Raw genomic sequence first — 26,096 nt, forward strand, 5'->3', positions numbered from 1 at the left:
TGATTCATTGAATAAATACAGTTGGATTCCTTAAATGAATGTGTTACGTTTCTTTCATTGAGCGTAATATTGAAGTTTCATTCATTGAATGAATGAATGCAGTTTGTTTCATTGAATGACTGCATTAAGCTCCAGACATTGAATGAACGAGATTAGCTCTACTACATGAATTAACACTCGAAGTTTGTTTAATTGAATCATTGAGTGCAGTTTGATTCATTGAATGAACGAATGCATTTTGATTTAAGAATGAATAAATGCAGGTTACTGTATTTGAATGAACGAGTTAAGCCTGATAAATTGAACGAATTGGTGAATTTCTACTCATTGAAGTAATACTTGCAGTCTGTTTTATTGAATTGGTGAGTGCTGTTTTATTCATTGAATTCAGTTGGATTCCTCAAATAAATGTGTTACGTTTCTTTCAGTGAATCAATGAGTAACATTTCCTTCATTGACCGTACAATTGAGGTTTTATTTACTGAATGATGAATGCAGTTTGTTTCATTGAATGACTGCTTTAAGCTCGAGACATTGAATGAACGAATGCAGTTTGATTGAAGAATGAATTAATGCAGTTTTCAGTCTTTGAATGAATGAGTTAAGCTTGATGAATTGAATGAATTCTACTCATTGAATTAACACTTGCGTTTGTTTCATTGAATTTGTGAGTGCTGTTTGATTCATTGGATGAATGCAGTTGGACTCCTTAATTAAATGTGTTACGTTTCTTTCATTGAATTAAAGAGTAACGTTTCCTTCATTGAACGTACGTTTGAAGTTTTATTTATTGAATGATGAATGCAGTTTGTTTCATTGAATGACTGCATTAAGCTCGAGATATTGAATTTACGAGATAAGCTCTACTGCATGAATTAACACTCGCAGTTAATTTCGTTGGATCATTGAGTGCAGTCTGATTCATTGAATGAATGTCTGCAGTTGAACTCATTGAATGAATGTGTTAAGTTTGTTTCTCTGATCAATGAAAACGTTTGATTTATTGAACGTACGATTGTGGTTTGATTCACTAAGAAAATGAATGCAGTTTGTTTCTTTGAAAGAATGCCTTAAGATCGAGATATTTAATTAATCAGATGCACTCTACTCATTGAATTAGCATGTGCAGTTTGTATCAGTGAATGTTTCAGGGCAGTTTGATACACTGAATGAATGAATGAATTCAGTTTGTTTTTGTCAAGTAATGAGTTCAGATTGATTCCTTTAATGTATGATTTACGTTTGTTTCATTGAGCGTACAATTGAAGTTTTATTTATTGAATGGTGAATGCAGTTTGTTTCAGTTTTTGAATGAATGAATTAAGCTTGATGAATTGAATCAATTGTTGTATTTCTACTCATTGAATTAACACTTGCAGTTTGTTTCAGTGAAATTCCTAGCGCTGTTTGTTTCATTGAATGAATGCAGTTGGATTCCTTAAATGAATGTGTTACGTTTCTTTCATTGAACGCACTATTGAAGTATCATTTATTGAATGAATGAATGCAGTTTGTTCCATTAATCTCGAGACATTGAATTAACGAGATAAACTCTACTACATGAATTAACACTCAAAGTATGCTTGATTGAATCATTGAGTGCAGTTTGATTCATGAATGTGAATGAGAAAAGAAGGTTTCGGGGTGACTTGATAGAGGTATACAAGATGATTAGGGGTTTAGATAGGGTTGACCATGAGAACCTTTTTCCATGTATGGAGTCAGATATTACGAGGGGGCGTAGCTTTAAATTAAGGTGGGGTAGGTATGGGGTAGATGTTAGGGGTAGATTCTTTAGGGGTAGATGTCAGGGGTAGATTCTTTACTCAGCGAGTCGTGAGTTCATGGAATGCCCTGCCAGTAACAGTGGTGGACTCTCCCTCTTTATGGGCATTTAAACGGGCATTGGATAGGCATAGGGAGGATAGTGGGCTAGTGTAGGTTAGGTGGGCTTGGATCGGCGCACATCGAGGGCTGAAGGGTCTGTACTGCGCTGTATTTTTCTACGTTCTATGAATCGAACTTCAATCATGCATTCAATGAATCAAACGTTATTTATGGATTCCAAGAAACAAACGTAAACCATAGATTAAAGGAATCAAACTGAACTCATTTATTTACTAAAATAAACTGCATTCATTCTTTAATTTATTCACTGCATCAAGCAGCACTCATACATGCACTGAAACAAACTGCACATGTTAATTCATGTTATCTCATTAATTCAATATTTCGATCTTAAGACATTCATTCAAAGAAACCATCTGCATTCGTTCATTCAATGAACCAAACCGCACTCACCGATTCAATGAAACAAACTGCGAGTGCTAATTCAAGTGGTAGAGCTTCTCTCGTTGAGCTTAATGCATTCATTCAATGAAACAAACTGCATTCATTCATTCAACAAATGAAACTTAAATCGTACATTCAATGAATGAAACGTTGCTCATTGATTCAATGAAAGAAACGTAACACATTCGTTTAAGGAATCCAACTGCATTCATTCATTGACTCAAACTGCACTCAGCAGTTCAAAGACTGAAACTATCAAACTGCATTCGTTCATTCAATTAATGAAACTTCAATCATGCATTCAATGAATCGAATATTATTTATGGATTCAATGAAACGAACGTAAACGATACATTAAAGGAATCAAACTGCACTCATTTATTTACTAAAACAAACTGCATTCATTCTTTCATTCATTCAGTGTATCAAACTGCACTCAACATTCACTGAAACAAAATGCACATGTTAATTCAGTGAGTAGAACTTATCTCATTATTTCAATATTTCGACCTTAAGACATTCATTCAAAGAAACCATCAGCATTCGTTCTTTCAATGAACCAAACCGCACTCACTGTTTCAATGAAACAAGCTGCGAGTGCAAATTCAAGTGGTAGAGCTTCTCTTGTTAATTCAATGTCTCGAGCTTAAGGCTCGATGACATTCAATGAAACAAACTGCGTTCATTCATTCAACAAATGAAACTTCAATCGTACATTCAATGAAACGTTGCTCATTGATTCAATGAAAGAAAAGTAACACATTCATTTAAGGAATCCAACTGAATTCATTCATTAACTCAAACTGCACTCAGCAATTCATTGAAACAAACTGCAAGTGTTAATTCAATGTGTAGAAATTCTCCAATTCATTTAATTTATCAAGCTTAACTCATCCATTCAAAGACTGAAACCTGCATTAATTCATTCTTGAATCAAACTGCATTCATTCATTCAATGAATCGAACTTCAATCATGCATTCAATGAATCAAACGTTATTTATGGATTCAATGAAACAAACGTAAATCATAGATTAAAGGAATTAAATTGAACTCATTTATTTACTAAAGCAAACTGCATTCATTCTTTCATTCATTCAGTGTATCAAACTGCACTCAAACATTCACTGAAACAAACTGCACATGTTAATTCAATGAGTAGAGCTTATCTCATTAATTCAATATGTTGAACTTAAGGCATTCATTCGAAAAAAGAAACTGCCTTCATTCTTTTTTTGAATCAAACCGCAATCATACATTCAATTAAATCAAACGTTTTCATTGCTTCAAAGAAACAAACTTAACACATTCATTCAATGAGTTCAACTGCATTCATTCAATGAATCAAACTGCACTCAATGATTCAATGAAGCAAACTGCAAGTGTTAATTCATGTAGTAGAGCTTATCTCGTTAATTCAATGCCTCCAGCTTAATGCATTCATTCAATGAAACAAACTGCTTCATTTTTTCTAATTCTTAACCTCTATTACAGGTACATATGACATTAACCTAAGTTCATATTAACCTCTACACACACACACACACACAGCATTTATATCCATTAAATCTTATCTATACTTTATGTATTAAAGTATTTCTTGAAGAAGGGCTTATGCCCGAAACGTCGATTCTCCTGCTCATCGGATGCTGCCTGGCTTGCCGTGTTTTTCCAGCACCAAAGTTTTCAACTCTGGTCTCCAGCATCTGCAGTCCTCACTTCCCTCTTTATTGATTAAATCCACGATAATGGGTCTGCCATTACATTATTACGACTTGCAACATGTACAATTTGCAAATTATAGGTCTATAACATAAGACTTCACCGAAAGAGTCTCACATTCTTGCCTTCAAATCGTTCCAAGAATGTAATGGGTTTTTGATACATGCACACAACTGTCTCTGAAAATGTTTCTTGACATGAACAATTAAATTATGTCAGGCCAATACCAAACTCAATGATTCCTCAATGTGCTCAGTTTCTTTGAAAGTAGTCAATTGACAATTCAATTCAATCATTCATCTTCCTGTAGCAGTACAGCTCCAACTCTTATATTGGTTGAAATGATTGCAACTTTGAAGGGTTTCCAAATGTTTCCAAGCTGAAACTTGCGTCGTGTTTAGATTACGAACATTGTGGAAACAGGCCCTTCGGGGAGAACGTGCAAACTCGACACACTCAGTCGCCTGAGTCGGGAATTGAACGCGGACCTTAGGCGCTGTGAGGCAGCAGTGCTAACCACTGTGCCATCGTGCGACTCACGAAGGCTGCTTTCAAATTTTCAAATGCCTCCTGGCATTGTACTGTCCACGGAAAGTTTGTGTCCTTTTTCAGTAAACCTAATAACAGTGCCATTATGCTGCTGAAGATTCGAACAAACTTTCAATAGAATCCCTTAGTCCCAAAAATCATCGAACTTTGTCCATACAGTCCTCCAAGCGTGGTATTCGGTATGACTCCAATTTTGTCATGGTGTTGACCTTTGGTAGTTCACACTGAATTGTTGTTTCCCATCAGATTTGGGAACGAACACGATTAGCGAACTCCACTTTGTCTTACTCGGTTTCATGATATCTTCGTTGAGCATCCACTTTCTTCAGGACTTATTTGGTTTTGACAAAATTAAGCCTGTAGGGTTTGTTGTTTTAGCAGAACAGCATTCCGTACTTCTTCCTCCTCCACAATAGCATTTGTCCTTCCTATCGTTTCCTGCATATTTCATCATACAGCTGGAACAAATTTCAAAATTGTGTTCTTTGCTCCTGAGACAGATATTTCAATAACTTATCTCACTCCTCAAAAACTTCCTCATTGTTTTAACGTATTTGAAGCACATCAAACTCCACGACGTCTGAATTTGATAGGTTAACGAGGTCAATTCCCAGAATGGCGGGACTATCTTATGCTGAAAGATTGGAACGACTGTGCTTGTATACGCTTGAGTTTAGAAGGCTGAAAGAGGATCTGATTGAGACTTCTAAGATTGGACACTCTGGAGGCAGGAAGCATGTTTCCGCTGATTGCTGAGTCCTGAACCGGAAGACACAGTAGGCCACTTAGAACAGAGTTGAGTAGAAACATCTTCACCCAGAGAGTGGTGGGTGTATGGAATTCTCTGTCCTGGAAGACTGTGGAGGCCAAGTCTCTGGATACTTTCAAGAAAGAGTTGGATAGAGCTTTTAACGATAGTGGAATCAAGGTTTATGGGGATAAGGCAGGAACAGGATACTGATTGAGGATGATCAGTCATGTTCAGAATGAATGGTAGTGCTGGCTCGAAGGGCAGAATGGCCTACTCCTGGACCTATTGTCTATTGTAAAAAAAGTGTTTCTTGTTTTCCCTGTAAAAGTGTACCCACTTCTCGCTGAACAATAAGTTTTACATCTTTTGAATTAATATTCTTACAACTAATGTGATTAACCGTAGAATATAACATTGATTACTATCTGCTACCTTATTGCTTACTCGTTTAACCCATCTATATTTCTTTGCAACCTATCTGTTCCCCACGCAACCTATGATTTGCATCTCTACCTAGCTCTGTATCAATAGCAAACTTTGATACATCGCTCTCTGTCTGTATCTGAATCAACAATGTAGATTGTAAATAGGTCAGGCTCCAGTACTGATCCTTGTGGCATCTAAATGTCTATTAAATATTGCAATTGTACTGGCTTCCACCACTTCCTCCAGCAGCTCATTCCATACATGTACTTTCGTCTGTGTGACATTGTTGCCCCTTATATTTCTTTTATATCTTTACCATCTCCCACTAAACCTATGCCCTGTAGTTCTGCACTCCCCGGCGCCAGGGAAAAGACTTTTGTATATTTATCCTATCCATGCACCTCATAATTTTATAAAACTCTATAAGGTCACCTCTCAGCCGCCGACGCTCCAGTGAAAACAACCCCAGCCTGTTCAGCCTCTCCCTATAGCTCAAATCCTCCAACACCGGCAACATCCTTGTAAATCATTCATGATATCCCCCACTGATCCTTTCCATCTCCCTCTCGCTCACATTCCCACTCTCTTTTCTATGCCCCATCTTTCCATCATGCTTTCTCTCTCCTCCGCTTCCCACAGCTGTGCCTTTCCCCCTCTCTCACATCCCACTATCTTCCACCTCTCTTCTCATCTCCATCTTTTCATCCTTCTCCAACTCTTCACTTATTTTTCCATCTCCTGATGATGTCTGTCCCATTCCCTGCACTCATGCACTCTCTCCCTCTCTCTTTCTCTCTCCCCTCTCTGTTCCCTCTCCCCACCCTACTTCCAGTTGACAATACATCGGGGGCTGGCACTTTGGGTAGTGTGAGTAACCTATCGGAATCCTTTCAGTCAATGGCCATGAGTAGGTACTCATGATGCCAGAACGATGCCCGCCCTCACTGAGGGGCTCTTTGCCATTCTTTCCAAGAAAGTAAACTGCTTCTTTTCCAAAACAATCCACTGGGAAAAGTGAGCATGTGACACCAGAGAAATTGTTAATACTCGTCAATTGGACATCTTGTGATGTCCAATCAAGTGATTCTTGTTTTCATTCACACACACAGTGGGAGAGAGGGAGTGAGAGTGGGGAATTGGATGAGAGAGGGTGAGTGTGTGGGGGGGGGGTGGAGAGTGCGAGAGAGGGGGCGAGTGTGTGTGTCTGCATGCGTGTTTGTGTGTGGGGGGAGTGTCTGTGTGCATGAGAGAGAAATGTGAAGAGTTCATCGCTGCTGTATTTACAGTTAGATGCACTCTCATGCTTATCAGTCAATAACAGGAAATTTAGTTTTAAGCAGATCCCAATTGCCTATAGTGCCCACTTTGTGATGGGAAAATCCTGACTAATCTGTAACTGACTGAGGTATTTCACAAGGACACGTTTAGTTCCCTAATTTCTTGCTTTGATAGCATGAAACAGCTTGGAAACAGACCGTTCAGTCCAACCCGTCTGTGCTGACCAGATATCCTAAATTGAAGTAGTCTCATATGCCTGCCCTCCGAATCCCTGTAAAACATTCCTCTCATATACACATCCAGATGCCTTTTAAATGCTGTAGTTTTACCAGCTTCCACCACTTCCTCTGGAAGCTCATTTCATACGCACACCATCCTCAGCGTGAACAAGTTGGTCCTTCAGTCCCTTTAAGAGTCTCCTCATTCGCCTTCTAGTCTTGGACTCCCCTATTCTGGGGAAAAGACCTTGGATATCCCTCATTGTTTTATAACCCTCACATAATGAAGCCACTGGAACAGTTAGTATCGAACTACAAAGCATAAAGATAACATTCTCGAGCGTGGGGCCTGACTAACGTCGTGTACCAGCTCATACTGAGCACGGTCTCTTAGCTTTTGAATTCCATCCATATCTTTGATCTGGTGGATCATTTTAATCAGATGTAAAAATAGTGAACGAATTTAGAACTATCCAAAATGCTGACTTGTTGAAAGTCTTACAATGTGATCTTTGTGTCATAAAAATATTTTAAAAGCTGTCAGCAAAAAGGATCAACGCTCTGCTGGGATGAGATGGAGTGGGTCCCGAATCGCCAGGAGACTTCATGTTGTTATTTTACCAACTATTTTCCGAAACTGAACCTTTCAAACAGACTTTTCCATTTTTTTATCGCGCAAAATATTTTTATGCTTTATCTTCACGTCCACTTATTAAAATATAAACAGTTCTGAGCATATGGACAAGGTATTTCTCATTTGTTTTGTGCTTACCGTATTTCCCCCTTTAACAAACTCCTGAATTTTGAATTTGAATGCGATGTCAGTCAAACATCGTACGTTTTGGGAGCAAGCTTTTTCCAGCACAGGTTTCTGTTTAAAACTAAAGTTAGAAAGTGAAGTTCATATCATTTCCAAGCTTTTATCTAAAGCTTTGACTTCTTTCTCAGATCAGTTTTCGTCATTTCGATGTTTATGAACAACCTTGCAGAGACTGGATCTGAGTGAACGATGTGCTTTTGTGGTTGTGCAGGTGCCGATGTTGGACTGGGCTCGATAGGATGAGAAGTCACAAGACCCCAGGTTATTGTCAAACAGGTTAATTTGGAAGTAGAAGCTTTCAGATCACTGCTCCTTCCTCGGGTGAAGTGGAGGGAGGCACAGAGGCACTGCCATCAAAAGATTGCATAAATGGTGTGAGTGGAATGTCCACATGCTAAATAACAAACCCTTGAGGTGATCAAAAGTGTCAGACGTTGTGAGCGAAGAGTCATCAGCTGAATAACTAGTGAAGGAGTGACCTATGATCCGAGTAATTGAGGCAGAGATAATTACAAAAAAAATGAGTGACTCTATGATGCTAAAGGTCGTGCTGGAGTCAAAACAAACAGCTGGAATCACATGGTAGGAATAAGAGTCACATCCGAGAGTCTCAGCAAATTAACAAATAATCAAAAATTCTGCAAACTAAATAACGTAGAGGGATCACAGCAAATCATCAAGGTGATGGTGTTAAAACAATCCAGTAAGGAAGATTGTACAAATACACAATAGTATGGTGGGGCTAAATGTCATGTGACATAAACCCAAGATCATGTTTGAGGCATCTTCCTGGGACCAGAACTTGGCTGTCAGTTTCTGCTCGGTAATTCTGCATTGTTGTGTATCTCGAAGGTCACCTTGGAGGATACTGTCCCGAAGATTGGAAGCTGAATATCCCTGATGCTGAGGTGTTCGCCAACTGGGAGGGAACATTCCTGTCTGGAGATTGCTGCGCAGTGTCCTTTCATCCGTTGTCATAGTCTTTGTATGGCCTAGCCAATATCCATGCCTCAGGGCATCATTGCCTGCAGTGGATGAGTTAGACAACATTGACTGTGTAACATGAGTACCTGCTATGTATTGGTGGGTAATGTTACCTTGTGTAATGGCAGTATGCACGTTGATGATCTATCACGTCTTGCATGGGTTGCCGTGATAGGATTGTGTGGTGTTGTGGTCGCTGTTGTCCTGAAGGCTGGATAGATTGCAGCGAGCAATGTCTGAGAGATCTTGGAGTATTATAGAAAGTAACAGAGATTGGGAGGGGTGTCGGGACAAGAGGGGATCACAGAGATATTGAGGCACATAGGGAGGTGACAGAAATGGGGGTTGGGTACAGGGACTAGAGGTGTGATAGAGATTGGCAGAGGTATAACGACTGGAGGAGATTACAGAAATAGTGAGGCATGTAGGGGCTGGTGGAGGTGACACAGCACAGGGTGTGCAGGATGGAGTAGATTCCAGCATTTGGGAGGTGTTTCGGAGACTGGAGGAAGTTACTTGGATCGTGAGGGGTGTAGGGGCTGGAGGAGGTTATAGCAGTAAGGAAGGATGTAGGGTGAGAGGAGGTTTGAGATAGGTATTTAGGGGGCTGCAAGAGAGTACAGAGGAAAAGAGGATGCATGGGGCTGGAGGTGGTTACAGTGATAAGGAAGGGGTGTATGGGCTGGAGTAGGTTACATAGACAGGGAGGGATTTGGAAGTGGATATGAAACTGCATCTGAATCTTCCTCTGGAGATAGGAATATGCTGAGTGACATGGGAAGAGATAACTAACTCTTTACATTCCTCCTTTTCCAATCTGGGGATGCCATAGAGTCCTGAGAGAGTATCATCAGATAATTTGTTCCCTTTGTAAACATTTATAAATGTTTCAATACGATTTCAAACAAAATCAGTATTTTCCTCATTTTACTTCTGCAGCTTTAACCAAGTCTTTTCAATCTGGGGCCTCTCAGACTTAGTCTCTTTGTGAGTGAGAACCTTATTCTCCTCTAATCCAGTCCAGGCCTCACATTATTTTGGAAACTTCACTCTGATCCTTCCTCAGCCGACTATTCCTCAGGAAACCAGCTCCAAATCCTCCAAATGCTGATGCGAACTGAGCATGATTATCCCCAGGAGGTTTCATGCAAACCTTTTTGACCTTGTCTCGATTTTCTCCACAATCCTTCTGATCGTGTGGTTTCCAGAACGGGAAACAATGCCCCAGATGAATCTGAACTGGGTCATTATAAAAACACAAAAACTCATTGTACTCACTGTCATTGTCACTGTGAACAAAGACCAAGTGACAGTGTTCTTTATGAGATGTTCTCTCAGTGTGTCCTGTCAAGAAGGATTCCTGAGACTGTGTACACTCTGCTCCTGAAAACCCCTTTTTAATTTTGATGCCAAATTATCTATTGACTCTTCTGCCTGAAATCTATCACCTCACATTTCTCCACATTGGACTTCATCTATCATCCACCCCACCAACTTTCTGATGTTCAACACTATGCTGCAAACAGTTCTCAGCTTCCCTTTTCACTATCTTAGATTGCTTACAGTATGGAAACAGGCCCTTCGGCCCAACAAGTCCACACCGACCCACCGAAGCTCAACCCACCTTCCCCCCCTACACTACGGGAAATTTGGTATGGCCAATTCACCTCATCTTCACATTGTTGAACTGTGGGAGGAAACCGGAGCACCTGGAAGAAACCCACGCAGACACGGGAGAATATGCAAACTCCACACAGTCAGTCGCCTGAGGGGGGAATTGAACCCAGGTCTCTGGCGCTGTGAGGCAACAGTGCTAACCACTATGCCACTATGCCACCCACGCCATTAACATATTTCGACATTGTGCCTGCATAATAGGAAACAATGAACATCAAGAATAGCAAGCATCCCCACGTTTACCCAACAGCTTTGGTCTATGTGTGTGCGTGTGTGTGTGTGCGTGCGTGTTTGTGAGAGAGAGAGAGAGAGAGGTGGTATCCATTTTCACACCCAAGCTCCTAGATAATCACAGCAAGTCTTCCTCACTGTCCTACTCCAATCGCCTGGCAATAACTGGGAACATATCATTTGTCCTCTTGTTGGCTGTATCATCACAATGACTTTCTGATCTTTGTGTTCAGGGCCCTCTCATTCCCAAAGGATGGCAATGTTTCATAATTTCACACCATTTCAAACAGAAACATTCAGATTTTATCTTTCCTTCCTGCAACCATGAATCACATTTCACCACATCATGTTTGATTTGTTAAATTTGAATTATTTATCCAGCGAACTGTTCAGAGATCTTATTAGCACAGTAAGGAAGTTTTGGTCACATGGAATCCAGGAAAAGCTCACCATTTAGACACAAAATTGGCTTGAAATTAGGAGACAGAAGGTAATGGTTGACAATTGCTTTAAGGACTGGAGGCCTGTGACCAGAGGTGAGCTGCAAGGATTGGTGCTGGGTCCTCTGGTAGCCATCATTTATATAAAGGACTTAGATGTGGTTATAGGAGATATATTCAGTAAGTTTTCAGATGACACTACTACTGGTGGTGGTGTGGAAAGTGAAGATAGTTACCTCAGGATACAATGGGCTAATGGACCAAAGAGTGGCAGATGGATTTTGAACTGGATAAATGTGAACTGCTGAATTTTGGTGAGGCAAATCAGGGCAGGACTTACACACTTGATGGTAAGATGTGATTGCCGAATACAGGCACCTTGGAGTACAGGCTCATACTTCCTTGAAAGTAGAGTCGCAGGTAGACAGGGTCATTAAGGAGGCATATGATACGCTTGCTTTTTTTAGTCAGTGCATTGAGTATAGGTGTTGAGATGTCATTGTGTGGCTGTAAAGGATACTGATTAGGCCACTTAGATTAGATTAGATTAGACTTACAGTGTGGAAACAGGCCCTTCGGCCCAACAAGTCCACACCGACCCGCCGAAGCGAAACCCACCCATACCCCTACATTACCCCTTACCTAACACTATGGGCAATTTAGCATGGCCAATTCACCTGACCCGCACATCTTTGGACTGTGGGAGGAAACCGGAGCACCCGGAGGAAACCCACGCAGACACGGGGAGAACGTGCAAACTCCACACAGTCAGTCGCCTGAGTCGGGAATTGAACCCGGGTCTTCAGGCGCTGTGAGGCAGCAGTGCTAACCACTGTGCCACCGTGCCGCCCATAACACCCACCGTGCCGCCCATAAAATAGAATACTTATAGAATACTGCATTCAGTTCTGGTCTTCCTGCTATAGGAAAGATGTTGTGATACCTGGGTATCAAAAAAGATTTACAAACATGCTGCCAGGTTTCGAGGGTTTGAGTTAGAGAAGAAGGTGAATAGGCTGGGGCTATTTTCCTTGGAGTCTGAGGGGTGACCTAATGAAAGTTAAGAAGATCATGAGGGACATGGATGGGGTAGATAGACAATATCTTTTTCTCAAGTCACAGGAGTCCAAAACTCGATGGCATAGGTTTCAGGTGAGAGGGGAAAGATTTAGAAGTGGTGCAGAGAGTGATGCCTGTATGGAGTGAGCTGCCAGAGCAAGTACTGGAGGCTGGTGCAATTGCAACATTGAAAAGGCATCTGGATGTGTATATGAATAGGAAGGGTTTTGGGGGATATGGGTTAAATGCTGGCAAATTGGACCTCCATTTCCAAAAGAAATTAAACTCACATCTCGCTTCAATATCACAACCAAATGGAACACCTCAAATTAATACACAAACAAAAATAGATAATGCTGGAAAAACTCAGCAGGCCTGGCAGCATCTGTGGAGAGAGAAAGCAGAGTTATCTGATATTCTTTGTGAAGTCACCATGAGAACATAAGGATTAGGAGCAGGAGGACGCCATTCAGTCCCTCGAGCCTGCTCTGGTATTCAATACAACCCTGGATGATCTCATTTCCGTTTCAACTCCACTGTCCTGCCCTCCAACCCATTAAAAATCTGTTCATCTCCTCCTTAAATGTATTCAGTGTCCTGACATCCAGCGCACTCTGGGGGAGTGCATTCCACAGACTCATGACCCTGTGGGAAGTAAATCCTCCTCATCTCTGTCTTAAACGTGCCACCCCCTTATCCTCTTGTTCCTGATTGTCCCACGAAGGGAAACCTCCTCTCTACCCTGTCAAACCTCTTTCATAATCTGCAGAGACAGTGATGAAAAATGGTTACGCAGTTATTTTACATCAGTCTTTATTGTGGAAAATACAACATTCACAGCACAACCCTCATCCACTGCCTGTATCCCACTTCGGCAAACAACTCGATTAAAATTTTGAGACATAATTTTCCCTTCACAAAGCCATGTTGACTGTCTCATAAGATGCTATTTTTCTCAAAGCATGTATTTAACTTATCTTGTGTCATGTTATCTTGTCTTGTGTTTTGGGACCATTGCTTTTTGTTATCTTTATAAATGATCTAGAGGAAGGACTTGAAAGCTGGGTAAGCAAGTTTGCGGATGACACGAAAGTCGGTGGAGTTGTGGATAGTGAGGAAGGAAGTGGTAGGTTACAGCGGGATATAGATAAGTTGCAGAGCTGGGCGGAAATGTGGCAAATGGAATTCAATGTAGCTAAGTGCGAAGTCGTTCACTTTGGTAGGAATAACAAGATGATGGATTACTGGGCTAATGGTAGGCTACTTGGTAGTGTGGATGAGCAGAGGGATCTTGGTGTCTATGTACACAGATCTCTGAAAGTTGCCACCCAGGTAAATAGTGCTGTGAGGAAGGCATATGGTGTACTGGGCTTTATTGGCAGAGGAATTGAGTTCCGGAGTCCTGAGGTCATGTTGCAGTTGTATAAGACTCTGGTGAGGCCTCATTTGGAGTATTGTGTGCAGTTTTGGTCGCCATACTATAGGAAGGATGTGGAAGCTTTAGAACGAGTGCAGAGGAGGTTTACCAGGATGTTGCCTGGAATGGTAGTAAGATCGTATGAGGAAAGGCTGAGGCACTTGGGGCTGTTCTCATTGGAGAAGAGAAGGTTTAGGGGAGATCTGATAGAAGTGTATAAGATGATTAGGGGTTTAGATAGGGTAGATACTAAGAACCTTTTACCGCTAATGGAGTCAGGTGTTACTAGGGGACATAGCTTTAAATTAAGGGGTGGTAGGTATAGGACAGATGTTAGGGGTAGATTCTTCACACAGCGGGTTGTGAGTTCATGGAATGCCCTGCCCATATCAGTGGTGAACTCTCCTTCTTTATGTTCATTTAAGCGGGCATTGGATGGGCATTTGGAAGTTATTGGGCTAGTATAGGTTAGGTAGGACTCGGTCGGCGCAACATCGAGGGCCGAAGGGCCTGTACTGCGCTGTATCCTTCTATGTTCTATGTTCTATGACTTCCATCAGGTTCCCACTGTTGATGACAGCTTCATCAGTAAACTGATCGAATAACAAACAGTGCTATCAAGCTGCACCTACTCAGCTAACTGAGAATCATAGAGTACCTGCAGCACAAATAGAGACCATTTGGCCCATTGAGTCTGCACTACCCCTCTGAGGATCATCCCACCCAAACCCATCCACTACCCTGTCCCTGTAACCTGCTTTCCCATGGCCAACCAACTCCAGCCCGCACCTCCCTGGACACTATAGTCAATAATGTGAAGTGTTGTCATCCTTCTGTAGCTCCTAAGAGGTACATTTGTCCTATATTATCGTACTGTAGTCATGATTTGGAGGTGCCAGTGTTGGACTGGGGTGGACAAAGTTAAAAATCACACAACATTAGGTTTTAACCTGGTGATGTGTGATTTTCAACTTTATTGTATAGTAGTAATTCATGTTGGTATTTCAGGAGATGGATGGCTGCCTTGTTAGAGAATGATTAAAGGAAAATAAAGGACCCATTGGGACATTTTTCCGAAAAAATTACTTTCATTCATTCAGACAGCAGCTGCTGATTCCTCCTACTGGCCGCCTGAGGGAGTCGCTCTGTCTCCCCTCATGGCTTGCTTCCTCCTTGGCAAAAATGGGTACTGCAGATGCTGGAGATCAAAGTCAAGATTACAGTGGTGCTAGACAAGCACAGCAAATCAGGCAGCATCCGAGGAATGGGAAAATTGACATTTTGAGCAAAAACCCTTCATCAGGAATGAGGCAGGGAGCCTTCCCATCTATCGACTCCATCCTCCTCACGGACCTTTCACCTTCATCCCCATCTCCATCCCCCTATTGCCCTCTTAGCTATCTTCTCCCCAGCCCCACCCCCTCCCATTTATCTCTCCACCACGGAGGCTCTCTGCCTCATTCTTGATGATGGACATTTGCCCGAAACGTCGATTTTCCTGCTCCTCAGATGCTGCCGTGACCTGCTATCTAATCTTGACTGCTTCCTCCTTGCCAGTCCATTCATATAGGGCAGCAATCTTGGGGTGACGTCACTGCTCAGACCTTTGCGAAACTGTCAGCAATAACAGGAGGAATACAGCCAAATTGTCCCAGAAACAAAATTCTGCCACTTGTGCAGTGGCACGTGGAGGCCAGCAGAGGCTGGCATGGTATCACTTTGAACGCAAGAAGGACAGATATTGACAGAGTCAGAGAGATGGATTCATCAGATTTTAATTAACTAATTTATTCAAGCTTGGTCCAGGAAAAACTGTGTCCCATTGCAGACAGAGGTGGGCACACATCAGCACTGCAGCACTTTAATTACAAGAAGAACAGACAGAGTGAAATGGGAGGTTGAATCCCATTTCAATGGATAGAGCCCCCAAAACAATAGAAAGCCCATTGCACAGAGATACACTGAGACACACACTGAGATACTAGCACACATTTATGAAGTCAGGAAATATGGGATACAGGGAGATTTGGCTATCTGGATTCAGAATTGTCTGGCTGACAGAAGACGGAGAGTGGTTGTAGATGGAAAGTGTTCTGCCTGGAGGTCAGTGTTGAGTGGAGTCCCACAGGACTCTGTTCTTGGGCCTCTGCTCTTCGTAGTTTTTATAAATGACTTGCATGAGGAGATTGAGGAGTAGTTTGGTAAATTTGCAGATGACACAAAGGTTGGAGGTGACGTCGATAGTATGGAAGCCTTTTGGAGACTGCAGCGCGACATAGACAGGATGCAGAGCTGGGCTGAGAAATGGCAGATCGAGTTCAACCTGGTTAAATGCATTTTGGAAGGTGGAACTCGAATGTTGAATATGGGATTTAAGACAGGATTCTTGGCAGTGTGGAGGAACAGAGAGATCTGGGTGTGCAAGTAATAGATCCCTCAAAACTGCCACCCAAGTGGATAAGGTTGTTAAGAAAGCATACGGTGTTTTGGCTTTCATTAACAGGGGGATCAAGCATAAGAGCTGTGAGTTTTTGCTGCAGCTCTACAAATCCCTGATGAGACTGCACTTGGAATATTAGAGAGAAAAAGAAAAATAGGAGACCTGTTCGATGTGTACAAAATCATGAGAGGAACAGATAGAGTCAATAGCCAGAGACTTTTCCCCAGGGCAGGATTGACTGGTACGAGAAGATATTAAGAGGAGGGTATAAAGGAGACGTCAGAGGTAGGCTCTTTACGCAGAGGGCTGCGAATGCATGGAATGCGTTGCCAGCTGAGGTGGTGGAAGTGAAGTCATTGGGGACATCCAAGCGACTGCTGACATGCATATGGATAGCAATGAGTTAAGGGGTGCGTAGGTTAAGTCACTATATTTTGCATTAGGATTAAGTCTCAGCACAACATCGTGGACCTAAAGGCCTGTTCTGTGCTGTACTTTTCTATGTTCTATGTTCTCTACACACAGAGACAGAAACACAGACAACTTCCACTAATTAGTGGGCGGCATGGTGGCACAGTGGTTAGCACTACTGCCTCATAGTGCCAGACACCTGGGTTCAATTCCCGCCTCAGGCGACTGACTGGGTGGAGTTTGCACGTTCTCCCCGTGTCTGCGTGGGTTTCCTCTGGGTGCTCCGGTTTCCTCCCACAGTCCAAAGATGTGCGGGTCAGGTGAATTGGAGCTGAAAATGTGTTGCTGGAAAAGCGCAGCAGGTCAGGCAGCATCCAAGGAACAGGAAATTCAAAGTTTCAGGCTGTTCTGATATTCCAGCATCTGCAGACCTCACTATCTCCCTGGGTCAGGTGAATTGGCCATGCTAAATTGCCCGTAGTAGAACATAGAACATAGAACAATACAGCACAGAACAGGCCCTTTGGCCCATGATGTTGTGCCGAACATTTATCCTAGATTAAGCACCCATCCATGTACCTATCCAATTGCCGCTTAAAGGTCGCCGATGATTCTGACTCTACCACTCCCACGGGCAGCGCATTCCATGCCCCCACCACTCTCTGGGTAAAGAACCCAACCCTGACATCTCCCCTATACCTTCCACCCTTCACCTTAAATTTATGTCCCCTTGTAACACTCTGTTGTCCCCGGGGAAAAAGTTTCTGACTGTCTACTCTATATATTCCTCTGATCATCTTATAAACCTCTATCAAGTCACCCCTCATCCTTCGCCGTTCCAACGAGAAAAGGCCGAGAACTCTCAACCTATCCTCATATGACCTATTCTCCATTCCAGGCAACATCCTGGTAAATCTTCTCTGCACCATCTCCAAAGCTTCCACATCTTTCCTAAAGTGAGGTGACCAGAACTGCACACAGTCCTCCAAATGTGTCCTAACCAAAGTCCTGTACAGCTGCAACATCACTTCATGACTCTTGAATTCAATTCCTCTGCTAATGAACGCTAATACACCATAAGCCTTCTTACAAGCTCTATCCACCTGAGTGGCAACTTTCAAAGATCTATGTACATAGACCCTAAGATCCCTCTGTTCCTCCACCTGACTAAGAACCCTACCATTAACCCTGTATTCCGCATTCTTATTTGTTCTTCCAAAATGGACAACCTCACACTTGGCAGGGTTGAACTCCATCTGCCACTCCTCAGCCCAGCTCTGCATCATATCTAAGTCCCTTCGCAGCTGACAACAGTCCTCCTCACTGTCCACAACTCCACCAATCTTCGTATCATCTGCAAATTTACTGACCCACCCTTCAACTCCCGCATCCAAGTCATTAATAAAAATTACAAACAGCAGAGGACCCAGAACTGATCCCTGCGGCACTCCACTTGTAACTGGGCTCCAGGTTAATATTTACCATCTACCACTACTCTCTGACTTCGACCGGTTAGCCAGTTTTCTATCCAATTGGCCAAATTTCCCTCTATCCCATGCCTCCTGACTTTCCGCATAAGCCTACCATGGGGAACCTTATCAAATGCCTTACTAAAATTCATGTACACTACATCCACTGCTCTACCCTCATCCACATGCTTGGTTACCTCCTCAAAGAATTCAATAAGACTTGTAAGGCAAGACCTACCCTTCACAAACCCGTGCTGGCTGTCCCTAATAAAGCAGTGTCTTTCCAGATACTCATAAATCCTATCCCTCAGTACGCTTTCCATTACTTTGCCTACCACAGAAGTAAGACTAACTGGCCTGTAATTCCCGGGGTTATTCCTATTCCCTTTTTTGAACAGGGGCACAACATTCGCTACTCTCCAGTCCCCTGGTACCACCCCCATTGACAGTGAAGACGAAAAGATCATTGCCAACGATACTGCAATTTCCTCTCTTGCTTCCCACATAATCCTAGGATATATCCCGTCAGGCCTGGGGGACTTGTCTATCATCAAGTTGTTCAAAATGTCCAACACATCTTCCTTCCTAACAAGTATTTCTTCTAGCTTACCAGTCCGTTTCACACTCTCCTCTTCAACAATACGGTAGTGTTAGGTAAGAGGTAAATGTAGGGGTATGGGTGGGTTGTGCTTCGGCGGGTCGGTGTGGACTTGTTGGGCTGAATGGCCTGTTTCCACACTGTAAGTAATCTAATCTAATATCACCGGGGAACAGGTTGATCTTTTTAATTTCTGTTCATTTTTTCAGTAAACTGCTGCCAATTTGAGCAATAGACCTGTGTAATCACTTGTACATTTGTAAAATGTACTTACTGAGGGAATGTTGAGAAATTGGCATAGTCACATAATGTCCCTCATTACATGATACCAGGTTAAATTCAAACAGTCTATTTGAAATCACAAGCTTTCAGAGCATTGCTCCTTTGTCAGGTCAGGCAGAGGCAATCGATGTGATGGGGGATTGATCCATCCACCAAAGTACTGGTCATTTGGGCTCCTTGTCCCTCTGCTGCTGCACTGGCTCTCAGGGCAGTTGCTCACAACTAAAGTCTCTCGAGCTGCCTGCTTCCCCCGCTGGAGGTGAGACAGTCAGAGACATATATTCATCACTTTTCAATTCATTCATTCATTCCCACCAGGACAAGCTGTGCCCCATCGCAGACAGGGACAGACCCAGACACACAGACACATATGTGGAAACTCACATCGACATGGCCATCAGCATTGTGTCACGTTAAACACAAGAGGGACAGGCAGGGCAAAGAGGGGTTAACCACATTTCAATGCATACAGCTCCCAAAAACAACGGAGATCCATTGGACAGAGACACAAACATGGAGAGACAGACACACTGATATATACTGACACACAAACAGATCGTCAGAAAGGGAAATGGAGAAGCAAGTGCGTGCGCGCGCGCGCACACACACACATTGACACAGACGTACATTCTGATACACACATACAGACCGACGCACACAGACAGACAGACAGACAGATGGACACACACACACACACACACAGTATGACACACAGAGACATACATATAAAGATTGACATACACACATATACAGACACATACATGTATAGACCAACACACAGGCCCAAACACACATATACAGAAACAGAAACAAATTAAGACACACACGCATGCACTCATAGACACATACATGCATATACACACGTGCAGGGATACACGTAGACATACACAGAAGCACGCATACAGACAGAGAGATACATATACGCAGACACACAGAAACACCCATCTGCAGATGCATACACATACTGATCTAGACACGCAGACAGAAAGACACAGAAACATACATACAAAGACAAAGACATACATAGAAGAAAGCGAGGTCTGCAGATGGTGGAAATCAGAGTGTGATGCTAGAAGAGCGTAGCAGGTAAAGCAGCATCTGAGGAGCAGAAGAATCGATGTTTCAGGCATAAGTCCTTCATCAGGAATTACCAATCAATCAAGATCAATCAGGAGATCAATCAAAGGTGAAACTGAAGTCAGACCAGTCACACTTTGTAAACAGCAGGATTTCAGAAATAAAACTATTGCTGAAAGAAACTATTGCTGAAAGAAATAGAACATAGAACATAGAACATAGAAAAATACAGCGCATTACAGGCCCTTCGGCCCTCGATGTTGTGCCGATCCAAGCCCACCTAACGTACACTAGCCCACTTTCCTCCATATGCCTATCCAATGCCCGTTTAAATGCCCATAAAGAGGGAGAGTCCACCACTGTTACTGGCAGGGCATTCCATGAACTCACGACTCGCTGAGTAAAGAATCTACCCCTAACATCTGTCCTGTACCTACCACCCTTTAATTTAAAGCTATGCCCCCTTGTAATATCTGACTCCATACGTGGAAAAAGGTTCTCATGGTCAACCCTATCTAAACCCCTAATCATCTTGTACACCTCTATCAAGTCACCCCTAAACCTTCTTTTCTCCAATGAAAACAGCCCCAAGTGCGTCAGCCTTTCCTCTTATGATCTTCCTACCATATCAGACAACATCCTGGTAAACCTCCTCTGCACCCGTTCCAGTGCCTCCATATCCTTCCGATAGTATGACGACCAAAACTGCACACAATACTCCAGATGCGGCCGCATCAGAGTCTTATACAACTGCAACATGACCTCAGGAATAATTGAATGTATCTCAATATCAGGTCGAAGAATATAAGCAGCCAATCCTCCACTGTCACAGACCAGATGATGCATTTGAAGAGACCACACTTCCTTTGAAACGGAATCACCATTACCAATATGTAACTGTGGAGCAGAGATATAGCAGTGAAAGTTGACATCAGGCTGCCAGGTAGAGCAGGCAGTCTGATTTGGGACACTGAGGTTTTCGGATTTAAACATGTCAAGAGAAAGAACAGCATCTATTCAATATGAAAAGGCAGGAAGGTAAAACTGTAAACGGCGAAGATGAGAGGGAGTAAGCAAGAGTGAGGGATGACTGGCAGAGATCGAGTGAGTAGGAGTTTTGTGCGAAAGTTTGGGTGACACTAAAGAACTTCACAAAACTAGCCAAAATGGGCATTGATTCTGACTTCATTCCGCATGAATTTCCCCCAGCCCTGAAGCAATCTGTAAGTTATATCGCAAAATTGAAATGAACTTTAATCAAACCATCACAGGACAGGAAGTGGGTGGGTAGCCATCTCGGTAAGAGAGATACAATCAACATGTTTCTGCCTCATTGTGGATGATTCGCTGTTTGAAAATGAGTTTGTAGCTGTTGATTAGTGACTTCAATGTGAACGAGATTGGTTATAATGTTCTATTCTGTTGGGGAATGCTTTTATTTCCATTTTGTCTTTTTGCAGAAGGGTGGCACTTGCTCCCAGAGTTAGGGAAGTGTTGAACTCGTTAATCCGAGAGTGTAGGGGAATGAAGGTGAGGTCTCTGCCGAGGATTAACAAGTTCAACATGTGGCAAGAGATCGAACAATTGTTCTGCCGCTTTCGCCTCTGTGCCAACTTCTTCAACCAGGATTCTCATCCACTCTCTGACGACCCCTTCTCCCGCCTCCAACACACCCCATCCACCTGGACACCCCGTGCTGCCTCTTACCTGCCCTCAATCTCTTCATAGCCAACTGCCGCTGCAACATTAACCACCTCAACCTCTCCACCCCTCTCACCCACTGCAACCTCTCACCTCGGAACGTGCAGCCTTCCAATCCCTCCGTTCCAACCACAGCCTCACTATCAAACTGGCAGACAAGGGAGGCGCAGTAGTAGTTTGGCGCACTGACCTTTACACCGCTGAGGCTAAATGCTAGTTCGCGGACACGTTCTCCTACTGCCCCCTTGACCATGACCCCACCTCCCACCACCAAGCCATCATCTCCCAGACCATCCATAACCTCATCACCTCAGGGGATCTCCCATCCACTGCCTATAACGTCATAGTCCCACAACCCTGCACCGCCTATATCTACCTCCTGCCCAAAATACACAAACCTGACTGCCCCAGCTGACCCATTGTCTCAGCCTGCTCCTGCCCCACCGAACTCATCTCTGCATACCTCGACACGGTCCCGTCCCACTTATTCCAAGTACTCCCCACTTACGTTCTGGACATCACCCATGCCCTCCACCTTCTCCATGATTTTTGCTTTCCTGGTCCCCAACGCCTTATCTTCACCATGGACATCCAGTCCCTGTACACCTCCATCCCCATCACGAAGGACTCAAAGCCCTCTGCTTCTTCCTTTCCCACCATACCAACCAGTACCCTTCCACTGACACCCACCTTCGACTGACTGAACTGGTCCTCACTCTGAACAACTTCTCTTTCCAATCCTCCCATTTCCTCCAAACCAAAGGAGTAGCCATGGGCACTTGCATGGGTCCCAGCTATGCCTGCCTCTTCGTAGGACACGTGGAACAGTCCATCCTTCGCAGCTACGCTGGCACTGACCCCCACCTTTTCCTCCGCTACATCGATGACTGTATCGGTGCTGCCTCATGCTCCCACAAGGAGGTTGAACAGTTCATCCACTTTACCTGCACCTTCCACCCCGACCTCAAATTTAGCTGGACCGTCTCAGACTCCTCACCCCCCACCGCCCCCCACCCCTTCCTAGACCTCTTCATTTCTATCCCGGATGACCGAATCAACACGGACATTTATTATAAACCAACCGACTTCCACAGCTACCTAGATGACACCTCCTCCCACCCTGCCCCCTGTAAAAACACCATCCCATATTCCCAATTCCTTCGCCTCCGCCGGATCTGCTCCCAGGAGGACCAGTTCCAATACTGAACAACCCAGATGGCCTCCTTCTTCAAAGACCGCAATTCCCCCCCAGTCGTGAACAATGATGCTCTCCACCGCATCTCCTCCACTTCCTGCTCCTCTGCCCTTGAGACCCATCTCTCCAATCGCCACCAGGACAGAACCCCACTGGTCCTCACCTACCACCCCAACAACCTCCATATACATTGTATCATCCGTCGTCATTTCTGCCACCTCCAAACGGACCCCACCACCAGGGTTATATTTCCCTCCCCTCTCCTATCAGTATTCTGAAAAGACCACTCCCTCCGTGACTCCCTTGTCAGGTCCACACACCCCACCAACCCAACGTCCTCTCCCAGCACCTTCCCTTGCAACTGCAAGAAATGCAAACCTTGCACCCACACCTCCCCCTTTACTTCCCTCCAAAGCCCCAAGGAATTCTTCCATATCCACCACAAATTCACCTGCACCTCCACACATATCATTTACTGCATCAGCTGCACCCGATGTGGCCTCCTCTATATTGGGGAGACAGACCGCCTACTTGCTGAAAGTTTCAGAGAACTCCTCTGAGACACCTGGACCAACCAACCCAACCACCCCGTGGCTCAACCCTTCAACTCCCCCTCCCACTCCACCAAGGACATGCAGGTCCTTGGACTCCTCCATCGCTAGACCATAGCAACACGACGGCTGGAGGAAGAGCGCCTCATCTTCCGCCTAGGAACCCTCCAACCACAAGGAATGAACTCAGATTTCTCCAGTTTCCTCATTTCCCCTCCCCCACCTTGTCTCAGTCCCAACCTTCGAACTCAGCACCACCTTCCTAACCTGCAAGCTTCTTCCTGACCTCTCCACCCCCACCCCCACTCCAGCCTATCACCCTCACCTTAACCTCTTCCACCTATCGCATTTCCAATGCCCCTTCCACAAGTCCCTCCACCCTACCTTTTATCTTAGCCTGCTTGGCACACTCTTCTCATTCTTGAAGAAAGGCTCATGCCCGAAAGGCTCATGCCCGAAAGAAAGGCCTGACCTGCTGTGCTTTTCCAGCAACACATTTTCAGCTCTAAAACTATTCATTGACAACAACAAGTCAATCTCCCCATTGCTGTCAAGGGTCAGCTGCCATTAAACTTGGCTGGAAGGAATAAAACACTAGAGATCATGATTTCATTTCAATTTGTGAAACAGGAGTCAGAGTTGGTTCAGACAATTCACCCGATTGATATGTCAATCAGAAAGCAAACGGGCTATGACTCAATCTTCAAAAGATCAGAGACCGACCAATCTCACATCTCAAACTCCATTGCCATGGCTTTGTGACCAAAAGCAGTTGTTTATTTAAAAAGACACGAATGTAAAGCATTGCCCAATTGCCAGTGTCCGAATTAAACTAACACTTCTCAATCAGTGTCAATCTAACAATAACAAAGTAGGGGACGGGAGGGAGAGAAGAAGGACTTTATCTTACAAAGGGGTTGGATGAGTAGATATGGATCCTACACTCTTCTAGTGCCCAAAGCAATCTCTCTGTAAAGACATTGAGGGTGTTGGTAGACCCCACATGGTCCCTCTTCAAGGACAGCCAGGCAGGAATGCACACAATGCTGCTACTTTATTAACTCTTTCCAAGCCACAACCCACAGCAGGTTCAGTCACATTAGGAATGGCAGATGCAGTTTAATTTAGATAAATATGAGGTGAAGCCACATCAGCGCAGGATTTGTACACTTAATAGGGAGGTCCTGGAGAATGTTATTGAACAAAGAGACCTTGGAGTGCAGGTTCATAGTTCCTTGAAAGTAGAGTTGCAGTTGGATAGGATAGTGAAGATGTTTGTTATGCTTTCCTTTATTGGCCAGTTCATTGAGTACAGGAGTTGAGAGGTCATGTCACGGTTGTACAGGACATTGGTTAGGCTACTTTTGGAATACGGTGTGCAGTTGTGGTCTCCTTGTTGCAGGAAGGATCTTGTGAAATTTGAAAGGTTCAGAGAAGTCTTATTAGGACATTGAAGAGTTTGAGCTACAGGGAGAGGCTGAATAGGCTGAGGTTGTTTTTCCTGGAGCATCAGAGCTTGACAGTTGACCCATTATGAACCTGACAGGTTTATAACATCATGATGGGCAGATATGATGAATCGTCAAGGTCTTTTTTCCCAGCATAAAGGGCAGAGGCTGAAGGTGAGAGGGGTTAGATTTAAATGGACCTAAGGGGCAATATTTTATGCAGAGGGCAGTGTGTTGTGTATGAATGTCAGAGGAAGTGGTGGAGGCTAGTACAATTACAACAGTTAAAAGGCATCCAGATGGGTTTAGGGGTTTACAGGCCAAATGCTGGCAAGTAGGATTGGATTAATTTAGGATACCTGTTCGGCATGGATGAGTTGGACCAAAGGATCTGTTTCCGTGCTGGACAGATCTACAACTGTAACTCTGTGTGGAACAGAGAATTCCATGAGGAAGAACATGCAGAAGCCTATCATTGCTGTTCGTACTCTGGGCCTGCAGTGAACAATGACTCTTTCCTCCAGCTCATTTATTTTGTGTCTGGTTCACCCACTGAGAATGGATTGTATGGATTGATTTTTTTTCGGTGCATGTCTAACTCCTCTTTTGGTTTTGCTTTTGTTGTTCAGCTTTCTACTAACTGATGCTTCTTGCTATCAACACTTTCCATTGGCTTTACTCCTGCAGTCAAGTTCGCAATTCTCTTCAACTGGAGTCGTTCGTTGTCCATTAGAAAAAGAGTGTTGTCATGTTGCTGCTCCTCCTTCTCCTTTCGGTCCATTCCTCACATGGACCCCACGTTTCATTATTTGCTGCATCTTGTGTTGGCGCTCAGTTAGTTGGATTTACCAATCACTTCAATTATTCTTGTAACTGGATATTTTGCTGCATAAATTAACTGGTCTCTGAAATTTTTCTGTGTCACCACATAAATAAAGGCATTTGTGCAGCAACTTAGGTTCCGCAGCATATATGCAGCTTGTAGAAAGAAATGATAAGCAGCAGAATCTAAGGAGTGACCAACATTAAAGCAATATAAAATATACAACAACCACAGAAGTA

Source organism: Hemiscyllium ocellatum, chromosome 44 (genome assembly GCF_020745735.1).
Source record: "Hemiscyllium ocellatum isolate sHemOce1 chromosome 44, sHemOce1.pat.X.cur, whole genome shotgun sequence".
Classification (NCBI taxonomy): domain Eukaryota; kingdom Metazoa; phylum Chordata; class Chondrichthyes; order Orectolobiformes; family Hemiscylliidae; genus Hemiscyllium; species Hemiscyllium ocellatum.